Genomic DNA, 9,175 nt, shown 5'->3' on the forward strand with positions numbered 1-9,175 from the left:
TTGCCAGGCGGGACTACTGGTGGGCTGACCGGCTGGGGAGGTCAATGTTAAGCTGCTGTTGGACAAATCTTTGGCGGGCTTTTTAAATTTTGAAGGGGTCGAGTGAGGAATGCAGGAGTGGGTGTGTGGAGCCTGCATGGAGAGGCCAGATAGGAGTGGGTGTGGGGAGCCAGCATAGAGAGGCCAGCACGGGGAGAGATAAGTGTGTCAGCATGGAGAGGCTGGCACAGGGAGAGATAAGTGTGTCCATTTAGCTCCCGGCGAGGCAGCCGGCCTTACAGATAGCATAGTCTCTTTAACAAATGATCATGGGAAAACTCAATATCCACAGGGCAAAGAATGCAATTGTACCTTTAGCTTATACCATATACCTAAACCAACTCAAAATGGACTAAAGACTTACAGACTTTAATCTATTACAAGACTTACTTGTAATGGATTATCTGTTAGGAGGCTTACTTATTGCACAGCAAACAAAAGAATCAAGGGAGTGAAGAGGAACCTTTGGGATAAAAGAAAGTATTTGCAAACCATGTATCTTATATGGGGTGAATCTCCAAAATATATAAGTAATTCCTAAACTTGATGGCAAAATAATAAAAAATAAGAATAATAATCCTATTTTAAAATGCTCTGAGAACTCGAAAATTTTTTTTCAAAGAAATATTTACAAATACATAATAGGTATATGAAAAAATACTCAATATCACTAATCATCAGGGTAAAGGAAATCAAAGCCATGAGATATTATCTCACAACTCTCAGGATGGCTACTGTTAAAAAAAAAAAAAAGAAAGAAAGAAAAGGAAGTGTAGGTGTGCATGTAAAGAAATTAGAATAGAATATTTGCACACTGTTTCTGAGAAGGGAAAATGGTGTAACCACTCTGGCAAAGAATATGAAGTTTCCTCAAAAAATTGAAAATAGAACTACCGTAAGATCCAGTAATCCAATTTCATGGTATTATCTACAAGAAATGAAATCAGGATCTCAAAGACACATTAGCACTACTATGTTCATTGCAACACTATTCACAATAGTAAATGTCCAATGAAAGCTGAATGGAAGAAGAAAATGTGGTATATACATGCAATAAGATACTACTCAACCTTTAAAAAGAAGGAAATTCTCTAACATGCAGCAACATGGATGAACCTTGAGGACATTATGCTAAGTGAAATACGAGAAAAACAAATGCTGCATGATTATACTTACATAGGGTATCTAGAATAGCCTAATTGATAGAATCAAAGAGTAGAATACTGGTTGCATCTATTGTCAATAATACTATATTATACACTTCACATTTTCATAAAACAGTAGATCTCATGTTGTCTTCTTAACCACAATATTTTAAAAATATAAACTAAGAAAATAAGAGAGTTTGAAGACTATACTACCTGAATCCAAAATTTAAAGTCACAACAATCTAGACCTCAAGATATTTACTTAAGAACAGCCAATTAAATGAACAGATGAGAATAAAGGTTCTAGAAATAATTTTTTACAAAATCAATCGTCAAAACTCATGGAACTGAACAGTTAAGGTGTATGCAGTTTATTATAAGTAAAATGGCACCTCGATAAAATATAAGGAAAAAAATTCTAAGTGAAAGCATTGAGTACCTGAATTGGGTGGGGAAGAACTTACTTCTTTGGTTCTGGTCACTGTTGTTGCTTTTTGATTCTGTCATTTCCACAGCTGGTAATCCTACTTGAAGTCTGTTCATATTTATTATCTATAGTTATCTGCTTAAGAAGCATTCAATGCTTCCTCCCATCCTCCAGAATTATATTGAAAACCAATGAGGAACTAGAGATTTTTATTATCTAGATTTTTCTTCTGTCTCCAGTCATCCTGTCTTCTGTTACTGCAGCCCTACTCAACTCCTTGATACACGCGATATACTCTAGGTCATCTTGCTTTGTCTCTCGTCCCAATATAATGAGCAGTCCTTATTTCATCCTGTTTCCCTAGCACAGTGCCCAAGATGTCACGGATGCTTTCTGAATTACTGCAAATACATCTACCAAATATAGTAGGTCCTGGGCAACAGATAAGCCCCAGTGTCAGTGCAGCCTCTGATTTTTCTCTCTTGCCTTGCACTGGTGCAGACTGTCAGTCACTATTACTTTTACTTACACACAAGGCAATTAAGTTACCAGATCCAGGTTTGTACCTGCTTGCTTCTCTTACTATCTTTTCATGTGTTCTGGGGTGTTCTAGGGGTAGGAAAGCTAGTCTACATTTCCAGAATCTAGTTTACTAGAACAGCATTTCATTGTTTGCTGCACTTTCTACTTACTTCTATATCTCCCTCCAAACATTTGGAAACTGGTCCCCAGGATAAAACCATAAAGCAGAGTGAGCCAGGGAAAAACAGTGAAATAAGGACTCCTGTACAAGTCACAATTCTGGAAAAGTGACAAAATACTGGACAATGTTCCACAGTAGGACATTTAACTCCCAGGTTCTTACAATTTTTCAACTGAAACTGCATTGTCCCTAAAAGCCCTTTGCTTTCCAACCATAATAAAGTAGCATCAATATGGTTCGTTGAGTATTCTAACATCTGAATCTTTGTGTGGACTTCCTTTTTATGCCAGAAATTCCCTTACTCTATTTTACCATTTTCTCTATCAATATTATGCTGTCTTTAAAGCAAGCTCAGATGTTGCCTCTTCCATGAAGCTTTAATATATATTTTTTTTAATTTTAGATTTTTGTGAATTGGGTTGGCTGGGTTGCTGCCCCTCTACACTCATATAGCAATGCCTTGTAATTGGATCACCTAACTCATTGTATTATAATTGCCTTTTTTTTTCTTTTTTATTCTTTTTTTCTTTCTCTTTCTCTCTCTTTCTTTTTTCTTTCTTTCTTTCTTTCCTTCTTTCTTTCTCTTTCCATCGTTTGTTCTTTCATTTCTTTCTTTCTTTTTTCTGTCATTTCCCCTAGACTGTGAAGTCCTGGAGGGCAGGGATTCTATTTTATTTATCTCTCTTTTCCTGCCCAGTACCCAGCCAGGTGGATAGCCTGCAATCGACCAGCCCTGTGAGGAAGCTATTGTATAAAGGAGTAATGAATGAAGACAGTCTGATTGTTGGAATTCTAAGACATTAATTTTATACTAATCATCCTTGAATCATCAATGCCATACCTAACACTCTGCTCAGAGAAAGATGGCATAAAAGGATGATGACACACACACCTCAAAAAAGTACTTGTCCAGGGAAATAATTGCTCACTTGTGAGATTTTTCAGGGTCATCCGGCAAGTCAATTTGTATGTGTTTCTAATTAAGATGCTTAATAAAGAGCAGGTGCTTGTTTTTGAGCTTCCGTTCTTATTTCTCATTTATTTCTTTAATTTCTTGTCTTGAGACGGCCCTCCTAGGTAATCCCAGATAAAAAAATGATCTATCACTTCCAGTTATGAAGTTCAAATATGTAATTGCAAATATTGAAAAAGAAAATTCTAAATACTGCATGATATTTATTTCATATGTCCTTGTATATCTCATTCCAGGGATTATACTGCTTAAAGATTCATAAATAGTTTTTCTTCATTTCCTCTGTTGAGGTCTATAAGGTCAGATTTGATTTGTGCTTGCCAACATCTAAATTGGTTCCAGTACCATTTCAACTGATGTGTTACTCTTAATTTATTCATTTTTGCATGTTTAAGCTGTCTGACCTAGTATTCATTAACTGGCCCTATATCAAGCCATTTTGCTGTGTCAGAGTCAAATCTTGGAATACTGAATGTGCTTCACAGGATAAACATAAAGAATGTTTATAAAAATCCATTTTATGATGTACTTGCCCTGACTTAATTTTCTTATTGATGCAGTTTTTCTCTGAACTCACCTGCAGAATTTGCTATTAAAAATCCAATTAGATGGAGATTAGAAATGAGTGAGAATAAACATGATAGCTAACTGTGACTGTGTGTCAATCCAGAATCAAATTTGCTAATTTTGAAAATTGATCACTCCCAAGATGATGTCTGATTGATTGTCACCATCCAATCAGTAAATTATATACTGAAAATAGCCAACAATTGATTAGGTGTAAGTAGTTTGTTAATTCTTTTTGTTTTGCTTTGCTTTGCCTTATCCTGCTTTACTTGCAAATTTTATCCAAGACCATACATCCATTAAAAACTTAGAAATTAGGAAAAAGTTCCTTTATCTGTAAAGCATCTATATATCTACCACACTCAATCATTATTAATGTATTGTAGAATATTTCATATATATATATATATATGTATGTACACACAGATTGAGCATCGCAAATAAAAAAAATCTGAGATTCAAAACACTCCTGGTCCCAAGCATTTCAGATAAGACATGTTCAACCCGTATGTCTCCGTGTGTGTGTGCCTATGTGTGCATATGTTTGTGTGTCTGTATATGTATACAGTGCTCCATAAAGTATACAACTATATTTTATTCTATTAACTTTTTACCATAAGAATTTTTATGCACCATCAATATATTTCACTAATGTACTATTGATAGCCATTTAGAAAAGTCTTCATAGAAAGATTTGTGGTTATAAATAATTGAATACATCTATCTTGTTTTGTAGTAATACTTTATATTCTGAAATGTGAATTTAGTGCCTCACAGATTAGGAACATATGAAAGACCTTTGATATATGTTGGAAAATGGATTTCAATAACTCATATAGAATGCCTCTGGTATGATTATTTTTATTTATATTAATGACTTAATTCTTGCATGACCTGGACACAGTTCATAAGGAGCATAATAATTTCAACAAGAAATAATGTTGACCCACTCTTTACCTTTATTTATTTAAATCATGTTGTAGGATATCAGGAATTTGCTGAGAATTCCCTTTGGCTGGGTGGATGTTTGCAAAAGGCCACATCATTCTTAGACTGTAGCATGGTGTGCTGGATAGAGCCAGGGTAAGGACTCAAACAGACCCAAGTTTTCATAACAGATCTAATATTTACAAATGGTATAAGTTCTGCAAATTACTTAACCTCTGAGAAAATCAGACTCCTCCTTTCTAAAAAGGATATTCATCTTTTCTTCCTTCATTCATACATTCAATTATTTATTCAAAAACATGAGTTGAGTTGCTTCTATCATCTAGTCCTTATTCTAGCTGGTTGGGATAGAGGAGTTAACAAAACAAACATCTTAGCTTCATGGAGCTGACACTGCAGTAGGAAAGAGAGATAAAAAAGAGATAAACAAATAAAATAGAATGTTATAAAGAAAAATTTAAAAGCATGAAAAGATAGAGAGGCCTGGGAGTCCTTTCGAATGTAGTTGATGGAAGGTAGTTCCCTAGGGATCCATCTAAATGAAGTGACTCAATGAAGCTACGGGCATATCCAGGGAATCTTCCTTTTCTCACTCTGAGATTTGTGTTTTTCCTTTTTTTTTTTTTGAGACAGAGTCTTGCTCTGTCACCAGGCGCCAGGTTGGAGTGCAGTAGCACGATATCGGCTCACTGCAACCTCCTCCTCCCAGGTTCAAGCAGTTCTCCTGCCTCAGCCTCCCAAGTAGCTGGGACCACAGACAGGCGCCACCACGCCCAGCTAATTTTTGTATTTTTTTAGTAGAGACAGGGTTTCACCATGGTCTCGCTCTCTTGACCTCGTGATAGCCTGCTGGGATTACAGGCATGAGCCATTGCGTGTTTTTCTTTAGTTTGGCTCATCAGCAGAAGAAGCTTTTGAGCAAAATGAGATTGATTTATACTACTAGTTTTGAGAAAACATTTTAATTAGCCAAGTCCTCTCTCAAGACGTTTCTTTTCCTTTCCCTGTTGATTCCCTACATTTCTGGGAAAGAAGCTAGATGAATTGAATGGAGATGCTTGCTGAGAATCCAGCTTATTGCTTGTTAGAATGTATTAGAAAATACAGATTAAATTCAGACTGATGGACTCCAGACATGGCATGTAGGAGATCTGTGGTCTGGAAGGTATGTGTCTGAATTTGTGTCTGCTTACTGATGAGGATGTAACTTGGAGCAAGTGACCTCTCCTTTTATAATCTTATTTCTCTCACTACATAATGGTGTTTGTAACATCTACTTTTCATGGTTGCTGTGGAGATCAGATAAAATATTTAGTGCCAAGCACTAACAAATAATAAGAGATTGGCTACTATTGTTATTATTGCTATGAATAATCTGAGTGAAGTTTATATTTTATCACTGTGACAACTCCTGAGAGCCTTTTGAGCCATTGTGAAGAACAAGGGTTGGAAGCCCTGGATACTGCTCAGAGGAAACACCTCATTTTACTTTTGAGACAACTGGCTTTCAGGGATGGCAGGATCAGTCAAGTGCCTAAATGTCTCCTTCTTCACACCACAACCACTCAACACTGTGGAATTCCTGGATGTCTTTTAATCTTTGTAATTATGCCATTACCAGGCACTCCTATCTAGCAGTTTCCAAACTTTTAGATGCCTAGTTTCTTGTTAAAACACTCCAGTGTGCCCAAGCTGACAGCATCACCTCTGCATATGCTTTTTGTCAGGATTCTTAAAACCTTCTTTCTTGCTGCTTTTTGCTCCTAATTATGGCCAGCTGTAAACTAATTAACCTCTCTAGGTGTCTCCTGGGAGGTGAGAGTGCTTGGCAGCCAGGACAAAGGCGGCACTGCAGCTGGGAATAAATGATAACAAAGCATATTGATTCCCCAAGCCTGCTGCCCATGTGATTTCCTCACCGGCTCCTTCCTAGCAGAGATAACAAAAGCATTCAAGAGCAAAGTGTGGCCGTGATGATGGTGAAGGACTTAAATGTTCTTAGTGTTTCAACTTCATTCCACAGTCTAATGTCTAACCGGAGTACTCTGCAAATAAGTGAAAGATGAACTGATTAATGAATGACTGAATGAGTACATATGAGTGAATACAAGGATGCAGTAACATTGTGTAAAACCAAGTGACCCACTCCAAGGTATCTGTGCACGCAGTGTCCACCCTGTTGCAAGGGCTTAGCTAGGTCCTGGGTTCTTGGGGCTGGGCAGTGGATGTAAAGAGAAAAGGCAGGGGCTGAAACCCTCAAGGAATGTGAACTCTGATTCAAGGCATAAGAGAGCAATTCTACTTCCAAACTCCTGCGAAGAGGCTTCCTTTGTATTTTATGAGTTTTGTTTTTAAATTAATGTCTCTTTCACCTTTTCTGTGTGTGTGTGTGTGTGTGTGTGTGTATGTATGTGTATGTGTATTCTTTTCTTTCTACATTTTTTTAAAATTTATTTGAATTTCTTTCCTTCCAGTTGCTTTTGGGAAGAGGTCATGCCTTGTATAACACGGTATCTTAAGATACTTTAATTGGAATTTGTGCATAAAAGGTAATTGTATTATTGTATTGCTGGCTAGAAGAATAAAATAATTTTCTCCTCTCCACTGCGTATCACCTATAAACTGAAATTTTAAGGCTGCTGGAGTAAGGAGTGTGTACCTTTGTACAAAATCCTGAAGAATAAAGGTCTAACTACATTTATTTATTTGAGAAAGTATTGTAAGCAATTTTTGCCCTCAGATTCTATAGTTACAATAAGGGCATGCCCCTTCTTGTCCCTTTTCAATGTTGAAAGAACTTGGGATGATGTACAGGGCTTACCTCATTAAGCCCCAAATTCCCTCAGATATCACTTAATCTTTCTGTCTGCTCATGAGACAGTGGAGGCCTAAATGGTTGAAGTGAGTTGTCCAACATCCCAGGTTATGTGGCAGATAAATGGTCTTAAATTTAACCTACTGCCTTTATTGTGATATTCTGAAACAAGAATCTCTTACTCTATTAAATTCTAACAAATAATTTGCTTTCTTGTTTTGGTTGGGCATATTGGGATCAATATTATTTTACTGGGGATATTATATCAAAAGAACTTCTTGCAAAAATATAAAAAACATACAAATATACAGAATACATACAAAATATATACAACAATATACACAAGTCATTATGCTTTGTAGCATTTCAGAGTCTCTCTTCTAGGTGCTTTCTACATAATTGATGTCACCAGGTGTCTTAACTGTAGTGAGACTGTCTATGACTAATTGCTCCAAATGGATATTTTATTCTATTATGTTTAAAAAATAGACAAATAACCCTCTCTATATATACATGTGTGTATAAACTTATATATACCTATATATAATTAAAGTGAATATTAAAGTATACAAAAATTTAACATACATTTTCTCATTACTTTTCAATGCTCCCTGGACCAAGTTTTATTTCTAGTCTGATTCTAACACATTTTGAAACTCAGCAGTTCCCAAACTAGGGTTCCCAAGAACAAACATCTGTGGAGTTTTCCTCAATTTATTACTAAGACAGAAATCTCAAATTAATTTGAGACACACAGGATTAGGTGAATTTAAACAAGTTCGTTTTCTGTGAAACTGCTGAATCTTTAATCTCAATACTGACATTATGAAACCTCAAAAAGGGTATCATAGGCTATGATTTCCAAACTTATTTGACCAGTACTCTGTTACCTTGGAATATGTATTAGCATTTTTTTGTTTTAATGCTACAAACTGAGAAAGCCTGGCCCAAATATTCCTGTGGACCTTGGTTTATCTGAAGCTCTAATACCCTGGGCAAATTTTATTTTCCTGCCTAACTAATGAGATGACTACATCACCCTCTTCATTGTCCTCCACATCACAGACTTGGTGAACCCTGATGGTAATTCACACGTGGCAGGCTAGGTCCTACTTAGATCTCCCATATTCTCAGGAAATACCTTACAACACCTACCTTCCTGTGACTTCCCAAAGTTCCTGAGTGTTTTTTGCTTTTGTTTCTTTTTCTCTCCCTCTTATAGGGAAGAAGAATAAAGAAGATATAGGATGGTGCATTTCCATCAGCCGCATTACTTTTCTGTATGTTTTACGGTTACTTTTAAATCCAATTCCTTTTACTCAACACTGACTCCTCAGCAGTATGCCAAAGCCCCAGGCTGAGGTGGTATGCTGCCTCTGCTCACTCATTCACTGCAATATGAGACTCTGACACGAGATAGAACTTGCTTTCAAGAGAGTCTCGTTTGCTTCTAAAGACGCTTTAAATTAGTGAAATTCCTGGTCATACAAGATCTGCTCATGACAGAAACACAAAAACAAGTCAGTGGTCTAATTTTTTTCCCTATGAAATCTTT

This window comes from Aotus nancymaae, unplaced genomic scaffold, assembly GCF_030222135.1.
Source record: "Aotus nancymaae isolate 86718 unplaced genomic scaffold, 86718_ANA_hifiasm-v0.15.2.pri h1tg000029l, whole genome shotgun sequence".
Taxonomy (NCBI): domain Eukaryota; kingdom Metazoa; phylum Chordata; class Mammalia; order Primates; family Aotidae; genus Aotus; species Aotus nancymaae.